Source organism: Myxocyprinus asiaticus, chromosome 39, assembly GCF_019703515.2.
Source record: "Myxocyprinus asiaticus isolate MX2 ecotype Aquarium Trade chromosome 39, UBuf_Myxa_2, whole genome shotgun sequence".
Taxonomy (NCBI): domain Eukaryota; kingdom Metazoa; phylum Chordata; class Actinopteri; order Cypriniformes; family Catostomidae; genus Myxocyprinus; species Myxocyprinus asiaticus.
The window spans coordinates 25164711-25179749 of NC_059382.1; positions in this window are offsets into that span (position 1 = coordinate 25164711).

The window sequence follows — 15039 nt, forward strand, 5'->3', positions numbered from 1 at the left end:
TGGTTGCTGTTATAAAACCATGGTTCATTTTCATAAGGGTTAACCATCGTTTTACTACAGCTACACTTTTTACTGCAGTGTAGTACAGTTAAACTATAGTATTTGTAGTAAAACTATTTTAACCACAAAATTATGATTTCTATTACCTTAGTGTTTGTTTTCCCATAATATTACTATGGTTTCACAATATTTATCTGTTGAAATATGGTTATTGAAGTAAAACCATAGTCAGTTTTGTGGTTGTTGTTTTACTACAAATTACATAGTTAAACTATAGTTGCTATGGTAAAACTCTGGTAAAATTTTTTTGTTACTATGGCTTTACTACAAATACCACAATTCAACTATGGTTACTGTAGTAAAACCATGGTTAATTTATTGCGAGGGAACGCAAAATTGTTTGCAAGGGAACACAAAACTATTTCTGAAAATAAATTCCCTCTCCAACATTTATCTAAGACTAGTAAGATATGATCTTTTCAATAAAATTGCACTTAAACTCTTACTAATATCCAGAATTCTCAGTGACAATATAATGGCAATGTAGTCAGTTACTAAAATAATAACCAACTAAGCAATGCAATTTAAGAAAAACTGAAACTGTTTACAGGAATCATGATTTTTGGTGAAGAACGTGATACTCGCTGATATATGGCTGATCATTGTTCAAAAGAGAGGGAGAGGGCTGAGTGCTATAGGGACGAGACTCAAATGCTACTAAAATGTCAGATGAGTCACAGTCATTCCAGTGAGACAGTGAGCTTTAATATGTTTCCACTGGCTTGTATGGAGGCAGAATATTTTCAGGGAAACAACCAATAATCTGATCTAAATGTAGGTACTCAACATCCCACTCAACCAGCAGTGAAAGCATAGATCTGAGCTACTGAGACCATCACTAAAAACAAGAGGGGTGTCCATGACAGGAATGATGACATGGTTCGTCGCCAAGGCAACGGCAACTCATCACTTTTCTATTGAGGCCAATATCTAATTCAATCACTGAAAAAGAATTTCAAACATGGCAGCTAACACATTTGAGTGCCGCTGTGTGAGAGCTGGAACAGAAATAGATGTTGTGGGCCAGGCTTGCTGGCAGAAGTCCAGATTATTAGCTCTCTGGAGACACGTGTCCTGTTATCTTCCAAAATCTCCTTTCAGACAGACATGCTGAACTTGGGAGGTCACAAACAATAATCCTACCTTGTCCAAACAAACAAAAATGTCATTTACTGTAATGGTCTTACAACAAGTCTATGGGGCAAGGTATTCTGTTTAATCAGTTAAAGCCTTTATATTAGTTTTTCCACACAAACATATGTTATCGAGTTTTCAAAATCATCCTTTTAGCAGTAGGGCTCCCAGCTAACAAAAAAAGGTCCTCAGAACGTCCCCTAAATGACCTCTACGAACGTCCCATGAACGTCCATGTGTTGGGTCCTCTTGCCATCCTCCGGACTTTCAAGGGGACATTCACAGGACGTCCATTCAGGGACGTTCTGAGGACCTTTTTTTGTTAGCTGGGTTAGTTTAATTTTTCCTTTGTCTGAGTTGCAAGTTGTCAGGTTGATGATAAAAGGGAACACATGGGCGAATGGATTTTGCAAGTGTTGTTATGGAAATGTCAGATGAGGGATGATATTGGGAGAGTCGCAAACTCTGGCCCAGACGAAAATTGGACTTGTAGCGAACGTTCGGAATGTCCTCGGAACGTCCGCCAGCGAACGTTACAAAGCTGACCAAATGCAGACCTAAGTGGACGTTCGCAATATCATGGGGACATCCCCTGTTTGCTGGGCTATTGTTCTAGATGGATGAACATTTGTCTATATGTTGAACTTCAGTCTCTTTCTGGTATCCTCATACACATCATTGGAATATTTCATGTCTCATGGGAGTTTACTGGCTTTACATGGTCATGACAAAAGTTGAAAGACTGAACATAACTTTGCACAGATAAGGTTAATTAGTGGTATCATCACACTTGTCTCATGTTAACATGTATAACTTTTCAATCATGTGGTTATACTTCCTGACCAATGGGAATTTAACATTTATTCTAATACAGTGCCTGGCCCCATTGACTTATTGTAAGTGCATTACTCTAAACTAGGGTCAGAAATTAAGGGGGGCTCAGGGGAAAAATAATTTTCATTAAAAATGCTACCAAAAATCACAAAAATGCCCCCGAGATAAAAAATAACCTCATAATTAAGTCTTTTTTTAAATAAAATTTGTAACATTTGCTTTAGTTATTTCTATTCCATTATCATCCTACATATTATGGCATCAAATATGAGTTAAAGTTGATTGAATTCTTAGGATAGGAGGTAATACATTTATTACATTTATCTATTTGACATAAACAGATGAGAACAGTTACATATGCCCTTATAAAGGTCAAAGGTCAAAATGATTTTCTGTGGTAATCGACAGCATGACGTCGATGCTGAAAATCAAGGCCACATCCACACTATTACATTTTCATTTGAAAATGTATCTTTTTCTCTACGTTTTAGTCTTCCGTCCACACTGAGACGCCATTTTTGTCCAGCCAAAACTGAGCTTTTCGAAAACGCAAGTGGAGACATTTGAAAACACCGTCTTCGCATTGTAGTGTCGACAGAGAAACTGAGATATCTGAAAACGATTATGTATTTGTTATCGTGACGCAGTCATATTCAACCCAAAACAATCGAGATGGTGACCCACATTGTAGCGGCATTGTTGTGCCTGATATTCATTTCATATTCAATTGCCACCATATTGTCTATTCCTTCAAAGGCGACGAGAAGTTTCCAGATGCAAAACAGAAGGACAATTGTGTTTCAAACCATCTATGGGACATCTATTTTTTGCATTTGCAGTTAGGGGATTTTAAGGAGTCATGACATGAGGAATCAAGTTTTACTTGATCTTTTGACATATAAGAGGTCATTTGACTATAAAACATACTGTAAGTTTCAGAACTGAAAACTTCCTCCTAAATAAATAAAGAGCATTTATTTAAAACAGGCTCCAGAAATGGGCCGTTTGGAATTTGTGGAACTTGTGACGTCACAAGGACAAAAAACATCTGCATATGACTGCCTCTTCAGCAAGACATCAATGCCTATTTTTCATCATTGCACCCTTGGTCTCGCCCACTGGTGCTCAGTTACACAGGTGAAGAGGAGATAGATGGGAGATTCATCTACACATTTAAGTGGACTTACAGGACACCTTCATGTGCCTATCTGGATTTAAATGTTTTTCTACATAAACATGCACTAGATGAACAACTTTGACCATTATCATGCATATCACACAGCTTTTAAAGGACACAATGTCAAGTTAGAATAGCTACACTGTTTCTTGCTGTTTTGAAGGCATCCTGTACAGTTTTTGAACCCATCTGTGCTTTTTTAAATTGTTAGTCTTTTGTAAACATTTACATTTATGCATTTGGCAGACGCTTTTATCCAAAGTGACTTACAGGTACAATCCCCCTGGAGCAACGTGCCTTGCTCAAGGACACAATGGTGGTGGCTGTGGGGATCAAACCAGCAACCGCATGATTACCAGTTATGTGCTTTAGCCCACTACGCCACCACCACACCGGCACTAGATGGACGTCTTTGATCGTTTCGATGAGTTTCTGGCAACGTGTGCCATGTTTTAAGGGCTGTACAAGTGCAACTTTTAAAAATGTGTCTCATTCTGCTACTGCCACTGACTGGGAGAAACACATTTCTGTGTATAAACAAACACGGAAGATGTGAGACATGAAGACCAGCGTCTCTGCTTTGGCCTGTTGAAGCACCCAACATCACCATGGATTGTATTACGTTTGTGTATTCAGAACATTTCAGCATGGATTATATGTATTTTCGCCTCAGATCAGTGTGGATTGCTTGTGAACCAGTCAAAACATGAATCAAGCTTTGCAAATGAACTTTTATTGAATGAGCGTTATTAAAGATGAGGCAGTTAAAAACGCAATACTGTAAGTAAACAGTTTCATTCATGAATATTTCAAATGTCATGACTGTTTTATTGTTAAGGTGCCATTGTGCTTAACGTATTCGGATGTAATGTATTGGGTGTACATTATGTTGAAACCCTGAAATTAAATTTTTATAACGTTGTGGAGCTTGTTCATTTTCTTACAATTGAGTTTCAAATATGGCTGAATTGGAGGGGCTGCAGGATGTTAGCCAATCAGTGGTTGTTTACGTTGAAGTCTTCTTCTTCTTGTTTTTTTTTATTGGCGGTGCGCATTCTTAGATAGTGCATTACCGCCATCTACTGTGGGTTATGGATCAGAGATCTTTCCTGCTATATACTTCCCCAGGCTTATCAGGACTAAAAGCTTCCAGTGGCGCTGCGTGTTCAGCTCCTCCATTTTTAGCACCGAGCCCCTCATATCCCAGAGAGAGAGAGAGAGAGAAAAAGGGGGCCTATATTCTTTCAATCAGATTTGAACTTTTAAGAAACTGTAATAGTATATTATTTCCTATTGTTGGATTCAAAATGTTCTTTAATGTTATTTGTTGCTCTCCTTTCTTCTATAATTCTTCTACTAATTTGTTTGCATATTCTTTGCACTGTATTATTACATGTTCTACTGACTCCTTAACCCCACACCAGCTGCATAACCCTGTTGGATGTTTTCCTATTAAATTCATTGTTGCATTTATCCCTGTATGCCCCAATCTGAGTCCTGATATAATACATTCTTCTTTCCTTCTTCCCCCTGATATCCTTCCTCTACCAACCATTGGTTGTACTGAATATAAATGTCTTCCCTTTTTCTCATTATCCCAATAGTATTGCCACTTTTGCATTATTTTCTTTTTAATTATTGCTTTAATATCTGATCTACCATATGATGTTTGCATGTCTTCTTTCATCATTGCTTTTTTTTTTTTTTTAATTTGTCTGTTTCTTCATTTCCTTTTACTCCTACATGAGCAGGTGCCCATAAAAATTGTACTTTCTTGTTGCATATTATATAAAATCTGAAGAATCTCCACCACTATGTCTTGTCTACTATCAGAAAACTGAGCTTCCAAACTTAATAATTCCAAACTAGAGTCTGAACAAATGAGAGTATAAGTTGATCCCATGTCATTTATCCTTTGTATTGCAATCACAATTGCTAGTAATTCTCCTGTAAATACTGAAACATGATCTGATATCCTTTTTCCTTCTGCTATTTTCAAATTTGGGATGGCATAAGAAATTCCCACATGTCCTTTTCCTGGATCTTTAGATGCATCTGTATAAACTTGAGTAAGACAAACATATTTTGTCCAAATATACTCTGCCTCTTCTGCCTCTATTACTATCTGGTCATTTCCTTGTCTTGTCTCTAATAGGAATAAATCTACTTTAGGTTTTGGCATAATCCATAATGGAGTTGAAGGTAAAGTTACACTTGATGCAACTTTATACTCCTTTAATTTCATTTCTTCTACTAAATCTTCAATAATCCAACCAAAGCTAGTTTCCTTTTCCATGTTTCCAACATGCTTGTAACACCTTTTTGGTTAGGTGCTGATCTTTCTGACCTTTTAAATTAGCCCAGTATGACATTATTAATAGCTGTCTTCTTAAACATTGGCATCTCACCTAACTCCACCTGCAAAGCTGGAATTGGAGAAGATGGATATGCTCCACAACATATTCTTAATGCTTGAGATTGTATTCTTTCTAATTTACCTAACTGAGATTTAGATGCTGATCCGTATGTTATACAACCATAGTTAAATACTGTTCTTATCATTGTTGTATAAATGGTTTTTAAAGCCATTCTATCAGCCCCCCCATTCACTTCCTGAAACACATCTCATTACATTTACCATCTTCTTGCATTCCTCTACCATTTTATCTGTGTGTATTTTCCATGTTGCTTTACTGTCAAACCATATTCCTAGAAAACTTACCTCTGAAGCTCTTTCTAATTTCTTAACTTTATTTTTAAATCTTTATTTATCTTTTTATTTGGAAAGAAGATGGATTTAGTTTTCTCAACCGAAAATTTAAAGCCCCACTTATGGGACCATTTTTCAACATTATTTAAGGCTGATTGCATTTTTTTTTAACTATATATTCTTCATTTCTTCCTCTGAACCAAAGGGCTCCATCATCTGCAAACAGCGATTTACCCAAATTAATATCAGCTGTAGCAAAAACATCATTAATCATAATAATAAATAGTAATGGACTTATGACACTTCCTTGGGGTGTCCCGTTTTCTATCAAGCCCCTATTGGATATACACTATATTGCCAAAAGTATTCGCTCACCCATCCAAATAATTGAATTCAGGTGTTCCAGTCACTTCCATGGCCACAAGTGTATAAAATGAAGCATCTAGGCATGCAGACTGCTTCTACAAACATTTGTGAAAGAATGGGCCGCTCTCAGGAGCTCAGTGAATTCCAGCGTGGTACTGTGATAGGATGCCACCTGTGCAACAAGTCCAGTCGTGAAATTGTTAACTGTCAGTGGTATTATAACAAAGTGGAAACAATTGGGAATGACAGCAACTCAGCCACGAAGTGGTAGGCCACGTAAAATGACAGAGCGGGGTCAGCGGATGTGCGCAGAGGTCGCCAACTTTCTGCAGAGTCAATCGCTACAGACCTCCAAAGTTCATGTGGCCTTCAGATTAGCTCAAGAACAGTGCATAGAGAGCTTCATGGAATGGGTTTCCATGGCCGAGCAGCTGCATCTAAGCCATACATCACCAAGTGCAATGCAAAGCTTCGGATGCAGTGGTGTAAAGCACGCCGCCACTGGACTCTAGAGCAGTGGAGATGCGTTCTCTGGAGTGACGAATCACGCTTCTCCATCTGGCAATCTGATGGACGAGTCTGGGTTTGGCGGTTGCCAGGAGAACGGTACTTGTCTGACTGCATTGTGCCAACTGTGAAGTTTGGTGGAGGGGGGATTATGGTGTGGGGTTGTTTTTCAGGAGCTGGGCTTGGCCCCTTAGTTCCAGTGAAAGGAACTCTGAATTCTTCAGCATACCAAGAGATTTTGGACAATACCATGCTCCCAACTTTGTGGGAACAGTTTGGGGATGGCCCCTTCCTGTTCCAACATGACTGCGCACCAGTGCACAAAGCAAGGTCCATAAAGACATGGATGAGCGAGTTTGGTGTGGAAGAACTTGACTGGCCTGCACAGAGTCCTGACTTCAACCCGATAGAGCACCTTTGGGATGAATTAGAGCGAAGACTGCGAGCCAGGCCTTCTCGTCCAACATCAGTGTCTGACCTCACAAATGCGCTTCTGGAAGAATGGTCAAAAATTCCCATAAACACACTCCTAAACCTTGTGGAAAGCCTTCCCAGAAGAGTTGAAGATGTTATAGCTGCAAAGGGTGGGCCGACGTCATATTAAACCCTATGGATTAAGAATGGGATGTCACTTAAGTTCATATGCGTCTAAAGGCAGATGAGCGAATACTTTTGGCAATATAGTGTATCTTCTCCAATCTTCACTTTAATGTTTCTTTCAATTAGGAAATCTTTAATCCAATTATATATTCTTCCTCCTATTCCAATCTGATCTAATTTTATTAGCAGTCTTTCCTTCCATAACATGGCATAAGCCTTTTCCACATCAAAAAATACTGCTATTACTGTTTCTTTACTTATTAAGGCTTTCTCCAAATTTATGGTAGGGTCCATTGTTCCCTTCCTCATTTAAATCCACTTTTGTATGGGGAGAAGAAATTTCTTTCCTCCAGATAATCGCTCAGTAATCATCTTTTCCATTAATTTACATACAGGTGCATCTCAATAAATTAGAATGTCGTGGAAAGGTTCATTTATTTCAGTAATTCAACTCAAATTGTGAAACTCGTGTATTAAATAAATTCAGTGCACACAGACTGAAGTAGTTTAAGTCTTTGGTTCTTTTAATTGTGATGATTTTGGCTCACATTTAACAAAAACCCACCAATTCACTATCTCAAAAAATTAGAATATGGTGACATGCCAATCAGCTAATCAACTCAAAACACCTGCAAAGGTTTTCTGAGCCTTCAAAATGGTCTCTCAGTTTGGTTCACTAGGCTACACAATCATGGGGAAGACTGCTGATCTGACAGTTGTCCAGAAGACAATCATTGACACCCTTCACAAGGAGGGTAAGCCACAAACATTCATTGCCAAAGAAGCTGGCTGTTCACAGAGTGCTGTATCCAAGCATGTTAACAGAAAGTTGAGTGGAAGGAAAAAGTGTGGAAGAAAAAGATGCACAACCAACCGAGAGAACAACAGCCTTATGAGGATTGTCAAGCAAAATCAATTCAAGAATTTGGGTGAACTTCACAAGGAATGGACTGAGGCTGGGGTCAAGGCATCAAGAGCCACCACACACAGACGTGTCAAGGAATTTGGCTACAGTTGTCGTATTCCTCTTGTTAAGCCACTCCTGAACCACAGACAACGTCAAAGGCATCTTACCTGGGCTAAGGAGAAGAAGAACTGGACTGTTGCCCAGTGGTCCAAAGTCCTCTTTTCAGATGAGAGCAAGTTTTGTATTTCATTTGGAAACCAAGGTCCTAGAGTCTGGAGGAAGGGTGGAGAAGCTCATAGCCCAAGTTGCTTGAAGTCCAGTGTTAAGTTTCCACAGTCTGTGATGATTTGGGGTGCAATGTCATCTGCTGGTGTTGGTCCATTGTGTTTTTTGAAAACCAAAGTCACTGCACCCGTTTACCAAGAAATTTTGGAGCACTTCATGCTTCCTTCTGCTGACCAGCTTTTTAAAGATGCTGATTTCATTTTCCAGCAGGGTTTGGCACCTGCCCACACTGCCAAAAGCACCAAAAGTTGGTTAAATGACCATGGTGTTGGTGTGCTTGACTGGCCAGCAAACTCACCAGACCTGAACCCCATAGAGAATCTATGGGGTATTGTCAAGAGGAAAATGAGAAACAAGAGACCAAAAAATGCAGATGAGCTGAAGGCCACTGTCAAAGAAACCTGGGCTTCCATACCACCTCAGCAGTGCCACAAACTGATCACCTCCATGCCACGCCAAATTGAGGCAGTAATTAAAGCAAAAGGAGCCCCTACCAAGTATTGAGTACATATACAGTAAATGAACATACTTTCCAGAAGGCCAACAATTCACTAAAAATGTTTTTTTATTGGTCTTATGATGTATTCTAATTTTTTGAGATAGTGAATTGGTGGGTTTTTGTTAAATGTGAGCCAAAATCATCACAATTAAAAGAACCAAAGACTTAAACTACTTCAGTCTGTGTGCATTGAATTTATTTAATACACGAGTTTCACAATTTGAATTGAATTACTGAAATAAATGAACTTTTCCACGACATTCTAATTTATTGAGATGCACCTGTAAATGTGTAGTTAAAGATATAGGCCTGTAATTTAATGGTTTGCTTGGGTCTTTCCCTGATTTCCTTATGGGTATTATTAATGCTTCTTTCCAATTCTGTGGTAAGACTCCTTCCTCCCATATTCTATTATAAAACTTTAATATTATTTCTTCGCTGAGTTGCTTTAACATACTATAGCTTATTTCATCTTGTCCTGGTGCTGATGCCTTCATTTTTTTTAATACCTCTCTTTAATTCCTGATTTGAGAACTGTACATCCAACATACCTTTCAACGTTTCCCTCTTTTCCAATAGATGTGGATATTCTTTTAACAGTTTCTCTCTCATTTTGTCAATTGTCTGAACTGTTTATTTTTGTAAATGTGCTCATGAATATTTCAGCTTTCTCCTTATCTTCTTCTATAGCATTCTCATCTTCCATATTTAACACTGGAAAATCATATTCTCTTTGAATTCCACTCATCTTTTTAATCGTGTTCCATATTTCTTGTATAGGTGTGTTTTTACCTATTTCTTCACAAAATTATCTCCAGTATTCTTTCTTTGCTTCTCTTATTGTTCTTCTTGTTTCTGCCTGAGATTTCTTATATATTATCATATTTTCCCAGTTGTGGGTTTTCTTCAATATTTTAAATGCTTTCCTTTTCTTCTTTACTGTTTTTATAAATTTCTCATTCCACCATGGTACTATCCTCTCAGTCCTCTTTCCTTTCATTTTTGGAATACATATTTCAGCAGCATTCTTTATGGCTACATCTATTTCTGTATTTATCCTATCTATACTTCTTTCTTCATTAATCTAGATTCTTTCCAATCCTTCCTCAATCATTATCTTAAATGTTTCCCAATTGGCTTTCTCATACTTCCATTTTCCTGCATTTCCTTGTTTATTATTGGGTAATAATCACTTCCAATTGTACATTTCTTTTAAACTTCCCAGTTCATTATTCCTCCTAATGCATTTGATACAAGTGTTAGATCCAGTGTTGACTCGCATCCTGATTTCACATCTATCCGTGTACTTTTCCCATCATTTAAGCATACCAAGTTTTTCGCTTCCATCAATTCTTCAATCATCATTCCATTTATATCTGTTCTTTCTCCACCCCATAACATGTTATGCGCATTAAAATCCCCACACCATATCACCCTTTCACCACTTTGACCTTTTATATTTTCTATATTCTCCATTGGTCATTTTTGGCACAGGTTATAGAAGTTTATTATTACATATTTTTTCGTTTCTGTACATATTTCCACTACTATTCCATTATTTCTCCTTTTTCCAAGATTCTATAAGGTATTCCATCTTTTAAGAATGTGACACACCCACCACCTTTACCTTCTTCCCTGTCTCTTCTCACACTTGTATATCCTTTTAAAACAAAATCTATCCTAGGATTCAGCCATGTTTCCTGGATACATATTACGTCTGGTTTATTTACCATATGATTTATATACCCTTTAAATTCTTGACCATTAGCACATAGACTTCTTGCATTCCATTGTAGGATTAATAACATAATCAATGTTATCCAACCCATGACTCCTGACATTGACTGTCCGTTATAAGTCATTTCCTTACTGTCTCCCATGTCAATCCTCTTATATCTAGAAATCTCTCAGCTGCTTTAACTATAATCTGAATCTTTTCAGTTCTTCTTTCTGTCTGGGCTGTGCAATTAATTATTTCTGCTACAAAGAGCACAAAGTTTTTCTTGCTTACTATCATTGTATCTTCTGTTATTCTGCTATCACCATTTAATCTCCTTGTATCTTCATTCCAGTTATCATTTCCCATTCTTTCCTTTGCAATTTGCTTATTCCTTGAATCTACTGCTTTTACTCTTTCCGCATATGTTATATTATGCTTGACTTTTTCTTGTTGTATCTCCACTGCCCTTTTCCTGACCACACATCCTCCAAATGCCACGCTGTGATTTCTTCCACAATTACAGAATTTCACTTTTGCTCCTACTTCACACTTCCCATACTCATGTTCTCCTCCACAGCATGCACACCTTGCCTTTGCTTTACATACTGTCGCAATACGCCCATATTTTTTGGCAATTATAACATCTCAGAGGGGGAGCCACATACATCCTTACCGGGTAACTAATGAAACCTAGTTTTACACGTTCTGGCAAATCTTTACCTTCCAACTTTAGTCGCAGGGACAAACTATCGAATCTGCTCCCTTCTTTGTTCATTTGCAATCGACTTGCTTACATGATTGTCCCTCCTTCAAGATTATTTTTTAGTTCCTCCACTGTAACTCCCAATGGGACCCCAGATATTGCTCCATACACCCATGAATTTTGACCAACTATCTTATTTATTACCATTTGTTTGCCCACCATTTTTAGTTTTATTGCTTTATTTTTGTGCTCTTCGTAATTGCACGTTATCATCAATGTGCCGTCCTGTAGTATTTTAGCTCATTTAATTTCATCTACTAGTTTCCTTAATTCATGAGTCAACGCCATTGGATTCATTCCTGCTATACCATCTTTTCCTTTAAATTTCATTATTACATGGTATTCCTTCCTATTCTTATCCTTTTCAACTTCCTCTCCCTAACTATCTATGGAACTATGTTCCGATCCTTCCTCTTTCCCTTTTTCCTCTTTTTTGTTGCATATTTTCCTGTCCTTCATTCTACCTGTGTCCAACCTACCTCCATTTCATCCTCATCTTCACCTGTGTCTTCCACTGCTCTTTTAGTCTCGGATCCATTCCCAGTTCTATTTTCTTGAGATCTTGTCATCTCAAGAGAAATTTTAAGTTTTCTCCGACCTCACGCTCCTAACTCCTTCCAGCGAGTACAGTCAACTAGCGTGTTAGCTTTTGGCCCCCACATTGAAGTCTTAAAGGGCCAGAGAGCTTAAAACTGAGTGTTTCAGACAGAGGGCCAGAGACAGGGTGGAAAATTATTATATATTACAAATTGACTGTTTTGGTGCAATCTTTTTTTACTAATACTATAAGTGGACAACAGGGAAGATAATAAACTTACAAAAAAAAAAAAAAAAAAAAAAAAAAAGAGTATGTCATGACCCCTTTAGGCATTTCCATACTATTCAGTGTGGACGATCAACTTTTGGAAAATGTTTGAAAACATTTATCTGGATTAATGTGGACGTAGCCTTAGTGTGACTCACGTCACATTACAGCAGTAAGGGTGATTAAAGAATCGACATGTTGCTTCCGAAAGAAGTTTTTCCTTCACTGATGTTTAGGTTTAGGGTTGGGGTTTGGGTTAGTGGGTAGAGTTGATATACATTCCTGTTGACTATTACAGACCTAAAATTGTGAATGCTGTTTCATGTTGACATTAAGTATGAATTTTAATGTAGACCTTGCCCTGTAAAACATGGCATCCTATAGTGCAGGATTACAATGTCAGAATGATGAAGCTTGTCTTTATACACTGATCAGCCACAACAATAAAATTTCCATCCACAGAACTGCCACTCACTGGATGTTTTTTATTTTTGGCACCATTCTGAGTACATTCTAGAAACTGTTGTATGAAAATCCCAGGAGATCAGCAGTTAAAGAAATACTCAAACCAGCCCGTCTGGCACAAACAATCATCCATGTGATTATCTAAACAGCCTATCGTGTGGAAGCAGTGCATAAAATCATGCAGATACGGGTCAGGAGCTTCAGTTAATGTTCACATCAACCATCAGAATGGGGAAAAATTCTGATTTGATCTCAGTGATTTGGAGCGTGGCATGATTGTTGGTGTCAGATGGGCTGGTTTGAGTATTTCTGTAACTGCTGATATCCTGGGATTTTCATGCACAACAGTCTCTAGAATTTACTCCGAATGGTGCCAAAAACAAAAAAAACATTCAGTGAGTGGCAAGTGAGCAGAAATGCGTTTTGTCTATTCTATGTTGACCTCTCTCATTGTTGATGAGAGAGGTCAACATAGAATCACCAGACTGGTTTGAACTGACAAAGTCTCCGGTAACTCAGATAACCACTCTGTACAATTGTGGTGAGAAGAATATAATCTCAGAATGCTATTCTGAGATGCGAGTTGGCGCTGTTTTGGTGGCACAAGGGGGACCTACACAATATTAGGCAGGTGGTTTTAATGTTGTGGCTGATCATTGTAATACAATAAACAGAATTCTTGCTAGCAGTTCAAAAACTCATTCTACCAGAATTGGATTAACAATAAATAGAGATGAAAACTATTTTTGGCCAATGATGCAATTCCTCCCTCACAGCGAGCTGCTACATGCAGTCCAGTGTCTGATCTCAAAGACACCTGTGTCTCTCCAGCTGTGATGGCAGCAGCGAACAGTGTATCTTCTGCTGCTGACAAAAGTGTGTGCGCGTACGGTGTGTTAGACAGCCCTTAGCTCCAGCTGTCCCTGCATGTCAGACATTGCCGCCAACTCGTAATGAATTAGCAAGAAGATTCCCACAGGAATTTGAGTGCATAAGGAATTAAAATGTACCAGTTCAACAAACACAGGCTGCCCACAACACGATCATACTGAGGTGGAATGAAGTGTGCTGTTAAGAGCTAAGAGTTACAGTCACATCATTGTTTTTTCATTTCAGGAAGCACACTGAATGCACTGCAAACATCAGAACAAGAACTGAATGGGGATTAAGCTGCTTGTTCTCGGAGCTAGAAAAGGACTTGGCAGGTGACAATGCGTTGAGCTATGGGTTAAGAAGATTGAGAGGAGCTTGAATGCTGAGTTCTGCCTGGCTTAGACATGAGTTTTCGACCAAGCAGATAAGCATGTGCAACAGGGTGTGTAGGCTATTTGAGTGTGTGTTTATGTGTGTGGCCCATCCCTCTCTGAGCGAATCGGCTTTCAGCCTACAGTTCTAGAATGCCAGAGACCTGGTTGCCAAGGAAACCATGTGTGTTGACAATGGAAGATGAGTTTATGTCTGTGTTAATCACTGCCTATCAATAATGGCAAAGGGGTGGCGGTGTGGTTGCAAATGGCACAGTCTCTGCTTCAAAGTCAACATGAAATCAAAATTGATCCTAGTTACTTTCTTAATACACATACCTGGTGTCATTGTGCATGATTCAGATCAGTATGTACTTTTCCAAAGAAATAAAATATGTTTGTTTTTGTAATCTTTCATCGAAATGTAATAAGTTACTGTGTCTCTGTCATGCCCTCAGATTTTTCAATCTGTCCCCCACAACCTCCTGTTTTATAGAGACCACTTTTACAAACCTAATCAACTCTATATTGATAAAATTGAGTCCCACCATACATTTTTTCATTCTGTTTTAGAAATAAGACACAGCATGTAAGTCAAATGGATTTTGAATGCTGCTTTCATGTTGACTTTAATAGAAGTTGGACACTGCAGCTTTCCATGTTAGGTTTCTGATCTGGAGGCTCTGTTCTTAGTACAGAAACAGTGATTTACTTACAGCCTCAAATCAATAGTGGAAGAGAAAGAGGGAGGTAAACGGTGCTAGAAGCACTTTTCTCTAAGGATTTGATGAAATTTCCATAAAAATGTTATGATTATGAACTGGTGAAAGAGAACATTATAATAAAACAATGACTGGGAAAAAAAAAGAGAACAACACAACTCTATTTTGAGAAATATGCATTACCACAAACTACTCTGAGATAGACTGTCACTGCATGAAGCCGTGTCTTTCATATCACAGT